Here is a 15,301-nt window from a genome sequence, read left to right as displayed (position 1 = left end):
AATTCTGATATTATTTTCACCTTCTATCTTAACAAACTAAGACTGAGAAATGTTGAGTAATTATTTCAAGGTCTCAACCAGTGGTAGACTTTGAATTTGAACACATATTTGACTACAGATTTCACACTCTGAACCACTGTTTTACCGAATCTATATACTTAATCATTCAATTCAATACTTAATCATTCAATTACTAAATTTGAATAGTATACTGTCTCAGACAATAATGAAGACAAATTATTATCTAACGAATAAGCCAACATGCAAAGTTAGTAACATAATGTAACAAGTTATATTTTAGGAGTGGGCTTTTAGCCTACTTATTAAGATGACTGAGTTCTACATTAAGAGTACCTGGATTCAATTCCTGGATCCAACTTCCAGTTTCAGTTTCCTGCCAATGCAGACCCTGGTATCTACTCAGTAACTGGGTTCCTACCACTCATGTGGGAGATCTGAATTGCATTCTTGGCTTCTGGCTTCAGCTGGCCCAGCACCAACCAAGGGCAATTTGAGCGTCTGGGGAGTGAATCAGCAGATAGGGGCGCTCTGTCACTTTCTCTGTCTCTCAAATAAATAGTTTAATTCAGAAAATAAGTTGTATTTTACCTTGTAAAAACACTCAATGACACAGTTTCATGAACTCTTTTTTTGTCATCTACCTGAGCCCAGGTGTTTGTATTAAGTACAGGGAAAACAAATGTGTTTCTGACTTCTGTAGTATCTCTAAAAGCATTCAAGACAAAAATAACTGATTTATAAGAGAAACAGGAAATGTATTTATTGATACTGATGATGTAGTGTATAATCAGTAGCAACTATTAGAACTTGCACATATCATTTAGTTTAAGTAACTCATTAAGTATGCATTTTTAAAGAGCAGAATCACTCTGGAAGGAATTTAACAGATTATCATATTCTTCCTGCCAACCACTACATAAAGCATTTCTTCAGCACCTCTGATTAGCTTTTGAGTTACCTAATGTCAAACAGTTACAATTGTTAACTCTTTGTTCTGCAGCTTGATGTACAGTTTTGCATAGCTACTGTAACAAATACTACAAATGTAGTGCCTGCTAACAGCAAAAAAGTTATTTTATTGCAGTTTCTTTGGTCAGAAGGCTGGGTGGGCCTATCTGGATCCTTAGTCTCTCAAAAGCCTAACATCAAGGTGTCAGTAGGGCTGTGCTTCTTGCTGGAGGCTGAAGAATCTGCTTCGGAACTCATTCAAGTTGTTGGCTACATTCGGTTCCTTCTGCTTGTAAGACGAAGGGCCCTTTTCCTTGCTATCAGCCACCGCAAGACTTTGTTGCTAGAGGCTGCCCACATTTCTCCTCATGGGTTTCATGTGGCCCCTTCCAGCAATGATGAGTAGAGTTCTTCTCATGCCTTGATTGTCTCTGATTTTCCTTCTGCCACATCTGTGACTCCAGCTGGAGACAGTTTCTCTGTTTTAAGGGTTCCTGTGATTAGATGACCCCCGTATCTTGAGACTTAATGGTAAATGGTATTGTGAGACTTAGTAATAAAACTTGTTCTCAAGAATCACTTCCATTTAGTGTATTAAATGGAGAATAATACTGTCTCATAAGTTAAAATTATGTCTAAGAGTTCACAAGAGATGTACCATTCTCGGGCTCTTCTTTAAAGACAATTAAGTTTCTAAAAGGAAAGAAAAGGGGAAGATGGAGGGGAAAAGAGGAAGAAAAAAGAAGCAAAATCACTTCTGAGAAGCAATAACATAGAACAGCCCTTGTCTACACTGTTGAGAATCAGTTCTCTTAGTTTTTTTTTTTTTATTCCATTTTTTTTTCTTTCTGTTTCTTTTTCTTTCTCAGACTAAACAGGAGAGGGAGGAGGAAGGTGGAGGGAGTAGGTGGGAGGTTGGGTACAGTGGGAAGAATTACTATGTTCCTAATGTTGTATTTATGAGATACGTACAAATAAAAAAAAAAAGAAATCCCAGGGGCAGGCACTGTGGTGTAGCAGGTTAAGACCCTGCCTTCCGTGCTGGCATTACATGAGATGCAGGTTCCAGTCCCAGCTGCTCCACTTCTGATCCAGTCCCCTGCTAATGCGCCCACGAAAGCAGTGGAGGATGGCCCAGGCACTTGGGCCCCTGCACCCAGAGGGGAGACCCAGATGAAACACCTGGCTTTGACCTGGCCCAACTCTGGCCATTGCAGCCACTTGGGACATGAATTCTGCCTCTTACTGTCTCTCTGTAACTCTGCCTTTCAAATAAATAAATAAACAAATAAATCTTTAAAAAGAAAAATGAAATCCCTGCACATATTTTGAAAACAGGCATCATGCTAGGGAGATTACTGACGCCATAAACAAGAATGTCAAATTGTTAAATCAACAACAGGAGTCACTGTGTACTTACGTCTCATGTGGGATCTGTCCTTAATGTGTTGTCCAATGTGAAGTGATGCTATAACTAGTACTGAAACAGTATTTTTACACCTTGTGTTTCTGTGTGGGTGCAAACTGATGAAATCTTTACTTAGTATATACTGAATCGATCTTCTGTATATAAAGATAATTGAAAATGAAAAAAAAAACTTGGTGTTAAATTGGAAATTCCATAGAAAATTAATCAATTTAAAAAAAAAATCATGTAGGATCTCTGTCCTTAATGTGCTGTACATTGTGACTTAATGCTATAACTAGTACTCCAATAGTATTTTTCACTTTGTGTTTCTGTGTGGGTGCAAACTGTTGAAATCTTTACTTAATATATACTAAACTGATCTTCTGTATATAAAGAGAATTGAAAATGAATCTTGATGTGAATGGAAGGGGAGAGGGAGCAGGAAAGGGGAGGGTTGCGGGTGGAAGGGAAGTTATGGGGGGGAAGCCATTGTAATCCATAAGCTGTACTTTGGAAATTTATATTCATTAAATAAAAGTTAAAAAAAAGAAAAGAAAAGAAAAGAGGCATCACGGTCCTGAAGTATTTTCTTCAGATGTTTTTTGTCTTCATATGATGTAAATCAATCAATATAGTGTAAGGAATGTGTGTGTATAAAGCATGTGTGTGTGTGTATAAAGCATGTTTGTGGGTATCTTTTATTAACTATTGGCTTCATTAGATGTCAGTTAATAAGGCAGTATACTTTGAACTTCTTGTCTCTTCCTAGTAGCAAATGTGTTGAAGGAATTTAGGGAGATAAAATTTACCAGTGAAATTATCGTGTAGAGTGAGAAGGAAAGAAAATTCATTAAAATGTAAAGAGTGTTAGCATATGAACTACATTTGTAAAAAACTGTTGTCAAATTTCCCTTTAATAGTTTCTCCTTTCAATTATATTACTGCTCTAAGTCCCCTCACTTTGTTAGAATTTCAAGATTAAAAATCCATCTTTTTGAGGCCAGCACTGTGGCACAGTAGGCTAAGCCTCTGCCTATGGTGTCGGTATCCCATATTGATGTTGGTTCTAGTCCTGGCTGCTCCTCTTCCAATCCAGCTCTTTGCTAATGCCCCGGGAAAGCAGTGGAAGATGGCCCAAGTCCTTGGGACCCTACACCCACATGGGAGACCCAGAAGAAGCTCCTGGCTCCTGGCTTCGGATCCATGCAGCTCTGGCCATTGTGGACATTTGGGGAGTGAACCAGCAGATGGAGGACCTTTCTCTCTGTATCTCCCTCTCTGTCTGTAACTCTACCTCTCAAGTAAATATATAAAATCTTTTAAAAACATGTATCTTTTCATTCTAAGAAAGTTGAAAATAATTGTACATCAGAAAGTTAAAAACAAACTGGGTATTTATCCAAAAGACATGAAATCCCTATATCAAAGAGATACCTGATCCATCAGGTTCATCATAAAGTGGTTCACAATAACAGAGAGATAGGATCAAACAAGGTATCCATCAGGTGAATGGATAAACAGAATGCTATATATGCATATACACAATGGAATATTATTCAGCAATCAAAAATGAAGTCTTGTAATTTGCTACAAAATGGATGGACCTAGAGGACATGATGTTACATGAAATAAGAAAGACAAATACCACATGTTCTCCCTCATATACAGGGTCTAACAAACAAAAAAACCTCAATGTGAACACAGAACACTGATTACTAGAGTCTGGGAGGGGTTGAAGAAGCAGAGGGTGTTTGGATAACAGGTACCAAATCAGAGTCAGACCCAAGGAATAAGCTTCTACCGTTATTCAGTATACTGAAGAGACTATAGTCCACAATAGGCTACTAGTTCCTGGATGAATTAGATACTGGATGGAGAGAAACTCCACGCCACTACTCATAAAGTAATTTCAAAGAAGGGGAAATGTTGATTACCAGGATTTTATCAGTAGATTTTTTTTTTGACAGGCAGAGTTAAGACAGTGAGATTGGTTCACCCCCCAAATGGCCACTACAGCCAGTGCTGCGCCGATCTGAAGACAGGAGCCAGGTGCTTCCTCCTGGTCTCCCATGCAGGTGCAGGGCCCAAGCACTTGGGCCATCCTCCACTGCACTCCTGGGCCACAGCAGAGAGCTGGACTGGAAGAAGAGCAACTGGGACAGAATCCGGCGCCCCAACCGGGACTAGAACCTGGGTGCCAGTGCCACAGGTGGAGGATTAGCCTAGTGAGCCGTGGCGCCGGCCTATCAGTAGATATTATACACTTGTACTGAAACATCACACAATAGCCCATAAATATGTATAATTATTGTTAACTTAAAAGTAAAAAAAAAAAAAAGTTACAACTGGCTAGAGAAAACCGAAAAGGCTACACAAGGGCATCCCCCTTTTGCAACTTGAACTGTCACAGTGTTGAACAACAGTGATGGCAGAGATGTGAAATCCTGAAGCAGAGGACCCCACAGGTGAATGATTTGTCAACACCAGATTTCTACATTCTTGTCTGAGTTTATTTCTCTGTATTAAAGGGAACTAAGGAAATATTCTGAAATATTTAATTAGTAAACACATGTCCTAACTATCCAGATACTGCGGCATATGAACAGTTATCTGGGAAAATGATCTGTGACATTGAACATGCTGCCATTGTCCACTTTCTTTTTTAACTGGCTGCAGAATTTGCAGTTACAAACTTGGAACATGGAATCTTGTACACACGGCTGAATAAAGAGAGATCTAGTCTCATTTGGTACGGACTGAAACAACACGAATTCTTGCGCAGACTTACTTATCAACTCTAAACAGCCTTCAGGAGTCAACTCAAGTGCAGCGTGAACTTCACAACATCATGAAAGGAGCCAGTTTGCGTTATGTAACAACCGGGTCGTGCTTGTCTCTTCTCGTGCTTCACCTCATTCAAATGCGATGCAGATATTTCTTTTCCCGAGGCAGCCTTGGGCTAATTTTAGTTTTTGTCTCCTTTCATTCAGCACATCTGAATATGAGGCAACCTGACTTACGTATACATTACTGGTTAATCTGACCAAATAAGGAAGCTCTCACTGTGCCAAACTCAAAGATGAAGATGAAGAACATGATACAGGTCTTTCCAACACTAGAGGCCACCAAGTGCTTTGCATTAAAGAATTATGCACATTTTAAAACAACCTTATGGAGGTATAAAGTATGTTCTTTAATATATTCACTTGGTAAGTGTGTAATAAAATGAGGTTTCATAAATTAAAAACTGTGTGCCCATCACTGCAATCCTGTTTTAGAATGTTTCCATCACCCCAAGATTCTCCTTGGTTTACAGTCAATGCTCACCCCCATCAGGCTGCTTTCTGTAGATGTGAATTCTCTGGAAATTTCAGATAAATGGAAATATACAAGATGCAGTTTTTGCAGTCTTTTTATTTTTTCATTCAGTTGAATTTTTAAAAATATTTATTTATTTGAAAGGCAGAATTACAGAGAGGCAGAAAGAGAGACAGAGAGAGAGAGAGAGAGAGAATCTTCCATCTGCTGGTTTACTCCCCAGATGGCCACAACAGCTGGAGCTGTGCTGATCCGAAGCCAGGAGCCAGGAACTTATTCTGGGTCCCACATGGGTGCTGGAGCCCAAGGACTTTGGCCGTATTTTTTTTTTTTTAATTTATTATTTCCCCACAAAGAAACCTTTTATTTAAGGAATACAGATTTCATATATTTCATAAGTACAAATTTAGGAATATAGTGATTCTTTCCCACCATTCTGGCTCTTCCACTCTCCCACCCTTTCTCCTCTCCCACCCCTCCTCCTCCTGCCTCTCTCATTCCCAATCCCATTCTCCATTAAGATCCATTTTTGATTAATTTTATACACAGAAGAAAACTCTATACTAAGTAAAGAGTTCAACAATTTGCATGGTTAAAAAAAATATCAAAAGAAGCCGGCGCCGTGGCTTAACAGGCTAATCCTCCGCCTTGTAGCGCCGGCACACCGGGTTCTAGTCCCGGTCAGGGCACCGATCCTGTCCCGGTTGCCCCTCTTCCAGGCCAGCTCTCTGCTGTGGCCAGGGAGTGCAGTGGAGGATGGCCCAAGTTCTTGGGCCCTGCACCCCATGGGAGACCAGGAGAAGCACCTGGCTCCTGCCATCGGAACGGTGCGGTGCGCCGGCCGCAGCGCGCCTACCGCGGCAGCCATTGGAGGGTGAACCAATGGCAAAAAGGAAGACCTTTCTCTCTATCTCCCTCTACTGTCCACTCTGCCTGTCAAAAATATATATATATATATATATCAAAAGAAAAACTGTTCCTCAATCGTCAAGACAAAGGCTGTTCAAAGTCATTGCATCTTGAAGTTAATTTCACTTCTTTTTTTTTTTTTCCAAAAATTTAATTAACTTTAAAGAAGTACCCAAGAATGATACATCTTTTGGGAGCACTTAGACATAGTTAAAATACAACTCTTTGAGGACAGAGGTCCTACATGGGAAGTTCGTGCACAATGAACACTCTTATGTATGACATCAGTGATCACCAGAGGCTTTTGATGTGAGCTGCCTAGGCTATGGAAGCCTTTTGAATCCACAAACTCCATCAGGATTTACACAAGGCCATAAGGAAAGTGGAATTCTCTCCTCTCTTCAGAGAAAAGTACCTCTTTCTTTGATGACCACTTCTTTCCACTGGGGTCTCACCCACCAAGATCCTTCATGATGGACATTTTTTGCCTCAGTGTCTTGGCTTCCCATGCCTGAAATGCTCTCATGGGCTGTTCAGCCAGACCAGAATGCCTTAAGGGCTGATTCTGAAGTCAGAGTACTATTTAAAGCGATTGTCATTCTGAGTCTGCTATCTGGATTGCTTCCCATGTAGGAGCATACACTACTTTTTAATTCTACTGCTTTCCCAGGCCATAGCAGAGAGCTGGATCAAAAGTGGAGCAGCTGGGACTTGAACCAGTGCCCACATGGGATGCTGGCACTATAGGTGGCAGCTTTACCTGCTATCCCACAGTGCCGGCCCCCAGTTGAATGTTTTTAAGGTTCATCCATGTTGTAGCATGTACCAGTAATCTGTTTCTTTCTTTCTTTTCTTTATTTTTTTTTAACTAAACACTAATTCATTACATGGCTATATTATATTTTGTTTATTCATTCATCAGATGATGGACATCTGAATTGCTGTCGGTTTAGGGGTATCATGAATATGAGTAACTTGCTATGAATACTCACGTACAAGTATTCATGTGAACACGTGTTCAATTATTTTTAGTAGATATTTGAAAGTAGAATTGCTAAATTGCAAGCTAAGTTCTGTTTAACATTTTAAGAAACTGCAAACTGTTTTTCCAAAGCAGCTGCACCATTTTGCAATCCCACCTGCAATGTGTGACAGTTCCAGTGTTGGCACCTTCTTATCCTCCCTTGGTGATCTGTACGACCCTGGCCATTATAGTGGGTTTGTACTGGTGTCTCATTGTAATTTAATTCTCACTTTCCTAATGACAAAGGACATTACTCATCTTTTCATGTGCTTATAAGCCATATTCAAATCTTCTGCTATGTTTAATTGGGTTGTCTTCTTATGTATTGAATTATGTTTCAAAAAATAGGAAAAAAAGGAAGACAACATTACCTCATTGTAAAACTAATTGTAAGTATGTGGTAAGTGATGACATTTTGAGTTTGGTATAAGAATATACATATGGGGTGGTACTGTGGTGCAGTAGGTTAAACCATTGCCTACAGCACTTGCATCCCATATGGGTGTCAGTTCAAGTCCCAACTCCTCTGCTTCTGGTCAAGCTCCCTGCTAATGCACCTGGGAAAGTAGTGGAAGATGGCCTAAGTTCTTGGGCCCCGTAGCCATGTGGGAGACCCAGATGGAGCTCTTGGCTCCTGGCTTCTGCCCAACCCATCCCTAGCTGTGTGATCATTTAGTGAGTGAACCAGTGGATGGAAGATTCTCTCTCTCTCTGTCTCTACCTTTCTGTCTCTGAAACTTTGCCTTTCAAATAAATAAATAAATCTTTAGAAAAACGAATACACATACAGAAAAGAAACAGGCCAGAATACAAAACCCAGAAAAAAATTCTTACTTTTATGGCCAACTGATTTTTGACTGAGGTGATAAGGCAAAATAAGGAAGTAGAGGAGCCAGACTAGAACCACACACTCCAATATGGGATGCTAGGATCCCATGGTGTGGCTCACCCCTCTTGCTGTACCACAGGACTTGCCTCTATAAATATAACCATAATTTTTAAACATCATTATCTTGTGGTTACTTTAGGGAAAACAATATTCCCATAAGTTATCACAATCTACTTTTGGCTAATAAAGACTTAATCCTGGGAAAATATCGCAACCTTGCTCCAATATACTTCATTTCCTTGTGTAATTACAGATTTGTGTGTTATAAACTCAACAGTGAAGTGTTACAATTATCTTGGGTCTTGTAAACAAATTTAGGAGCTGGTGTTTTGTTCAGTGGTTAAGACACTAATTGGGACACCCGCATCTCATATCAGAGTCCCTGACTTTGAGTCCCAGCTCTGCCTCCAATTCCTGCTTCCTGCAGGTGCGCACTTTGGGAGGCAGAGGATGATGGCTCAACTACTTGGGTCTCTGATATCCACATGGGAGACCCACACTAAGTCTTGTCCCTCATTTTAGCCTAATCCAGCCTTAGCTATTGAGGGAATTTGGGGAGTAAACTAGCAGATAGAAGCTCTCTTTCTCTGTTTCTCTACCTCTCAAATAAAAATTAAATTTAAAAAAGAAATTAAGATATTTTAAAAAATACAAAGAAGCTTCAAAAAGCTTGTGGAAAAGGCACATTTTCTTTTAATTCCAGTTTTCCCCGAAACTACTTGAAACCCACTACTAGTAATTCAGTCATACATTTTCACACATATTTACAATTCATTTCTTCCTGCGGATTCAAATTGCCATCAGATGTTGCCTCCTTTCAGCCTACACTATTTTCCTTAGTGTTTCTTAAAGGCAGGCCAGTAAGCAAAGAATTCTGAGGGAAAAAAAATATATATATATATATATTCACAGAATATACTGTGAATCCATTTATTTCTGATAAAATTTTCTATTTTGGCTGAAATGAGGGCTTCTCACTTTCTACCAGAATCAAGCCAGCCCCCTCCAGCAGTGAAGCTTCTGGCATTCCTAGCCAGTCCCACCTTGGTAGCAGTACCAAGCTATGGGAGCACAGGAGGTACGTAGGTCCCAAGTCCCCTGGCAAGAAACTACAGCCTCCCAGTGCTTATTCAGAAGCACCATAGATTCTAAGGGTCAAACGCTTCATAATTTGTTGATAGATTTTGGTCTTTTCTTGAAGTCCTTAAATGATTATTATTTAAGTTTTTGTCTAGTTGTGTTGTTGTTTTGTTGGGGACCGGATTCGCTGCCTGAAGGTGCTTAGATAGATAGATAGATAGATAGACAGACAATTTAGATATCTAACTCTTACAACAGCCATTGATTTGAGAACCCTTTACAGGGGCCAGCACTGTGGCACAGTGGGTAAAGCTGCTGCCTGCAGTGCCAGCATCCCATTTGGGTACCAGTTCGATTCCTGGCTGCTCTACTTCCATTCCTGCTCCCTGCACCCATGTGAGAGACCCGGAAGAAGCTACCAGCTTCTGGCTTCGGTCTGGCACAGCGCTGGTGGTTAGAAATAAATCCACCTCCTTTCTCTCAAGATCATAGCCCTATTCCAAGATTTAAAGTTTGTAAAAAGCTTTCTGGTTATACCAACTTCTGTTCTCCAACTTCTGTCTTGGGTGTGGAGAAATCCACACATCTTTGAGTCTGAACACAAACATATGCATGGCCACTTTGGTTATACAAAGATAAGGTGAGTGGGGCCAACATAATGGCATAGAGAGTTTGCCACCACTTGCTACTCTGGCATCCCACGTAAGAGTGCTAGTTCAAGTCCAAGCTACTCTGCTTCTGGTCCAACTCCTTATTAATATTACTGGGAAAGCAGCAGATAATGGCTCAAATGCTTGGGACCATGCCACCCATGTGGGAGACCAGGATGGAGTTCCTGGTTCCTGGCTTCCCCCTGGCCCATCCTAGGCCACTGGGACCACTGGAGGGCAAACCAGCAAAAGTAATATCTTTCTCCCTCTCTGTCTTTTCTCTCTCTCTCTCTCTCTCTCTCTCTCTCTTTCCTTCCCTCTCTCTCTCTCTCTCTCTCTCTAAGATTTATTTATTTGAAAGACAGGGTTTCAGAGAAGAGGAGAAAGAGAGAGATCTCTCATCTGCTAGTTTGCTCCCTCAAATGGCTGCAATGGCTGGGGCTGGGCCAGACTGAAGCCAGGATTCAGGAGCTTCATCTGGGTTTCCCATATGGGTGCACAGGCCCAAGGACTTGGGCTATCTTCCTCTGCTTTTCAAAGTGCAATAGCAGGGAGATGGATCAGATGTGGAGCAGCTGGGCCTTGAACTGGCAACCATATGGGATGCAGGCATTGTAGGCGGCAGCTTAACCTGTTAAGCCACAATTCCAGGCCCCAGTAAACAAATCTTTTTCAAAAAAGATTAAAGCAAAGACTTCATACTTTAAGAAGAAACCAGGTACTCTTATTGGCAGCACATATACTAAAATTGGAAAGAAACATGATATTTAGCTTCAAAAATTGTATTGTTTTTTACGTGTAAAATTTGTCTTCCCTGTGGGTACATATCATATCTTCTGTGAAATTCTTAAATATAAATACAAATTGAGACTGTTTTCCTCTTTAAAATTGTTGCTGACAGTAGGGCAGGCTTCCCTTGGAGAAAATTTGCAATAGAGAAGAAAAGAATTTTAATTAGAGGTGTTGCTTCCCATTCTTTAAAGGAAATAAAAAGTAATTTACAGCCAAGGCATAATATAAGACAGGCCCAGGAAAGAACAAATGCATCAATAACCAGGATGTGCTGTTTGAAAGGAGCAAACAAACCAAAGCAATACTGAATGCTTTGCTTTTGAAGTTTAGATGTAATATTCCTGATGGGAAGAAAAATGAATGCTATCCATAGTGAGTTTGAGCTGTTCTCATTTTTTTAAGATGAAGTCAACAGGGAATCTCTGGCTGCTCTCACTGGTTGGGAAACAGAATTGGAAATGAAGCACCACCTCCACCCACATGTGATCTCTTTTACTCCAGGAAGGACAGCTCATTCCTCCCCCACCATGAGCTGATACAGATTTCAGTGGTGGTGAGCAACCACTAGCATCCGGGCAACGCCTCAAGCATTCCACTCGAATGTCTATGCGGCATCTGGAAGACAAATTTGGCTACCCAAAATTCTCCAAGGGAACAGTGGCCACGTGGGGTCACTCACTTGAAAGATTTCGAAGGCAGGAGCAGCAAGAGAGCAAAGAACTGAGTGAAAGGGAGACTGTGGATGAAAAGGCCAATCCATCTTTTACTCTGGACTCTGAAAATCCACTTGATAACCACAGTGAAGATCTGCTCTCGACTCTGTGCCTGGGGAAATGATGGGGCTAAGCTGCATGTGGGTAGCGCGCCAGAGGTCAAACTATTGCAGATAAATCTAATATGGAACCCAGTGTTCTGAGGTGTTTCTTCTGGAGCCTCCTGAGATCATATTCTTACTATCCAAATACCCATTTCATGCCTCTGGGCTCCCCATAAGAATGAAAATCAAGCAATTTCTTGACAGCGTCTGCGCCCAAGGAGTAGAACCTTTGATATGCAGTCAATTTGGCTCCTTATTATTTCCACATACTGGATTGTGATTACTGTCTCTATGTATCCCAAAGGCCCACTGAATTGCTTCCCCAAACAAAAGATGAACTCTCTGTGGAGCTATAAAATGTAGCTTATAAAACTGGAAAATTTTTGCAATCTGCAATTGTCACCCAAAAACTATTTTAAAATGATTGAGTTTTTCCTGTTTATGCGTTCAGAGTTTATATGCAAGATCTTGATTATTCACATTTATAATATTTTCCTTTGAAATGGGGTACAGCTTTTTTAAAAAAATTAAAAATTCCTTAGATAAGAAAAATAATCTTCATATATAATAAAATTCCCTGGACTAGAAAGAAAGGGGTTACGTCATCCTGTAGGCTCAGCCTGGACTTTTAATCCTGCTGCTAACTCAGTGTGGTCAGGCAAACCTGCCCTGTCCTATGGATGGACTATGAGCAATTGTTGGGTTGTTCTAACAGATTACAGGTTATACTTAACCCTCGATTGAAAGTTGTATTTTTCCATAAAGAGGGAGTTGTTTAAGTTGGTAAAGAACTTGCAGAAGGGTTTCATATTCAGTGGTGCAAGAGTGAGGGAGGAACTCTGAACTCAGGCAACAGGAAGATTGAGATCTGCCAGAGTCAGACACAATTCAGACACAATTCATATCCTCTGAGGACAGTCATTATTAGCCTCTGTGTGTGTTTTTGTTTTCCCTTGCAACTATAAAATTAATCTTTGATCATGTTCCTGGAACTCAAAGAAATGTCATGAGCTGAGTCAAGTGGGAATTGTATCCAAGAAATGTCAACCACCTACACAGAAATATGTATGTGGGTCATGTATACAAAGTTCTGCAGTCTTGTTGGAACCAACTGTGAAATGCATAATTAAAAAGAGATTAAAACTTGAAATTCTGGCTACACTGGGTATAGACTGTATAAATTTGACCACAATACTTTATTTCTGATACAGTAAGCAAAGAAGTTAAGAAATAATTGACCTACATAGGCCCACGCCTACATTAACAATAAAATATTCTTTGTGTGTTAATCATTAACCAACTTACTCAGTTTTTCATCCAAGTAATAATCCCCTCTCATCTATTCACACAGCTATATGCCATAAGCAAAATGGAGGGCTTAACTATGGAAAGAAAACACTGCAAATATCTCAAAACCAAAACCTCCCTTCCATCTTCATTTAGACCAGATAGCACTGGAGGTTAACTTTAATATATAATTTTATATGAAATAAAAATATTGATCAGAGGAGCATTAATTTTCCTGACAACATCAAAGGATAGAGAATAAAGTTTATATTTAATCAATCATTGACAGGCTTAAGAACCTAATGAAAAGAGTAGTGACAGTAATAATAGGGAGCAAACCACATGAATAACTGTGTTTCTGGATCTACCATGGATGATACATTTTCCAGGGTTGTAGACAAAACTGAGTTCCCAAGTCCAAAAGAATCTGCTACTAGGAACATTTCCTACATCAAAAATGGTTCAGATGAACTGTGTAATGCACCAACATGGTCAGAAAAATGGAGATAATACAGAAGAGAAAAAGTTTTGAAAAGCACAACTTCTGGCTTCACATGAGAAGAGTAATCAGGATGATGATAATAACAAAGCAATAGAAGGGGGAAAAAATCTCCCTGCAGTGTATCATGTGAATTAGCTCATCTAGTCACCACATTTTATGATATAATTGTTACCTCTAAGTTACCAAGGATAAAAACAAGTCTTACAGAGTTTAAGCAAGTTGCTATGGTCATGTAGTTAATGTGTGATCAAGTCTACCCAACTTCTAAACTGTCCCTTTGACAAGTCCTTTTGTCAATCCAAACTTACCCATCTACCTCCATTTCCAAACAAGCTTTGTGGTCTGGTTCTCAAATCCCTAATTTGCTCTTCTCTTTCTCTCTGCTTGGATCTCAAATCTCCAATATTCATTCTCTCTCATTCTCCAGCTTCTGATAATCTCTTTTACCCTAGTAAAACTTGGGACTTTGTAGCTGCAAGTGGCCCTGATACAAAAGGCATTAGGGAAATATGGCATTAAAAAAACAAACCTTCTGTTTTTTAATCCATGACTATGTTCACTTGTGATGACAACCAATGTTGTAATATCTTCAGCCCTTGCCAGATTGTCCCATGTGCTTAAAGGTTATCCAGTTAGCTGATTTCCCTGCCTCCTTATTGGAAAAAGAAGAAGAAAACAATTTTGTTGTGCATGAGAACTGACACAAAAATAATTAGCTGCACAATACTGTGAGTGGTAGAATCCCAGTTTGTCAAATTTGGGAATAGGTGCTGGGCATGGGTAATGTATTAGGGTACTGCAGAGAGGATCAATAGGATCTCTCTCACACGCGCGTGCTCGCTCTCTCTCTCACTCTAGCTCTCACTCTCTAGGGATTGATTTACAAGGCAAATTGGTTCACAAGATTAAGGAAGCTAAGAAGTCCCACAATAGGCTATCTGCAAGCTGGGGAACCAGGGAAGTTCATTGCATGGCTCAGTCCAAGTCCCAAATCTTCAGAACCTGCTGGAGTCAGGAGCTGCTGAAAGGCATTGGACACAGACCTCGATACTAGGACACAGGCTCTCAATCAGTGACGTAACCACGAGGCCAAACGCCCATCACCTTCTAGGTAATTTTTTGATCAGGGAAGTTTGGGAGACATTGCCTAAACTTAGAGAGCCATCAAAGCTTTAAGAAGTGGAGGGGTTTGATCAGAACAAAAATTTTTAATTTTGTCGGCAGAATTGAGAATGACAGCAGGGAAATTACTCTAATAGCTTAAGCAAGAAATTATTATGGCCCAGAATATGAGTATCCTGCTGCCAATAGGTATGAACTTCAGGGACTAAATTTAAGAGATAAGTAGAATTTAGAATGGAAATGACTTACTGATAGCATGTTAACTGTGAAAGAGGAGAACAAAGTGGCTCCTGTGTTTCTATCCAGGTCTGGGGAGATGGATTATTACCAAGAAAGAGAACACAGTCAAGATAAGGTTTGATATTTCCACTCTAATGAGCAATGCCCTCTTCTAAAAGAACTGCCCTCTCTCAAAAGGAAGCTTCACAACAGACTTTGTACTATGTGGGTCAGTAGGTGGATTCAACCTATTGGCCCAAGGCGGACACTAAACAGTGTGATGATTCAATATTCTCTCCTGGGAGTTTGTAATTG

The 15,301-nt window shown here is 40.2% G+C and overlaps 1 long non-coding RNA gene across 1 annotated transcript in view; it reads left to right on the top strand.

Moving 5' to 3' along the window:
• LOC133761089 (uncharacterized) overlaps window positions 1-13,006 on the top strand; it is a 37,161-nt gene extending 24,155 nt beyond the window's left edge. Inside the window, exons 2-3 of the long non-coding RNA XR_009866028.1 lie at window positions 5,368-5,554; window positions 11,442-13,006. This is a non-coding gene — a long non-coding RNA (uncharacterized LOC133761089). The remainder of the gene's footprint in view (window positions 1-5,367; window positions 5,555-11,441) is intronic.
• The last annotated feature ends 2,295 nt before the right edge of the window (window positions 13,007-15,301 follow it).

Source organism: Lepus europaeus, chromosome 5, assembly GCF_033115175.1.
Source record: "Lepus europaeus isolate LE1 chromosome 5, mLepTim1.pri, whole genome shotgun sequence".
Taxonomy (NCBI): Eukaryota; Metazoa; Chordata; class Mammalia; order Lagomorpha; family Leporidae; genus Lepus; species Lepus europaeus.
The sequence above is the reverse complement of the archived record's forward strand: the minus strand, read 5'-3'. Positions and strand labels throughout refer to the sequence as shown.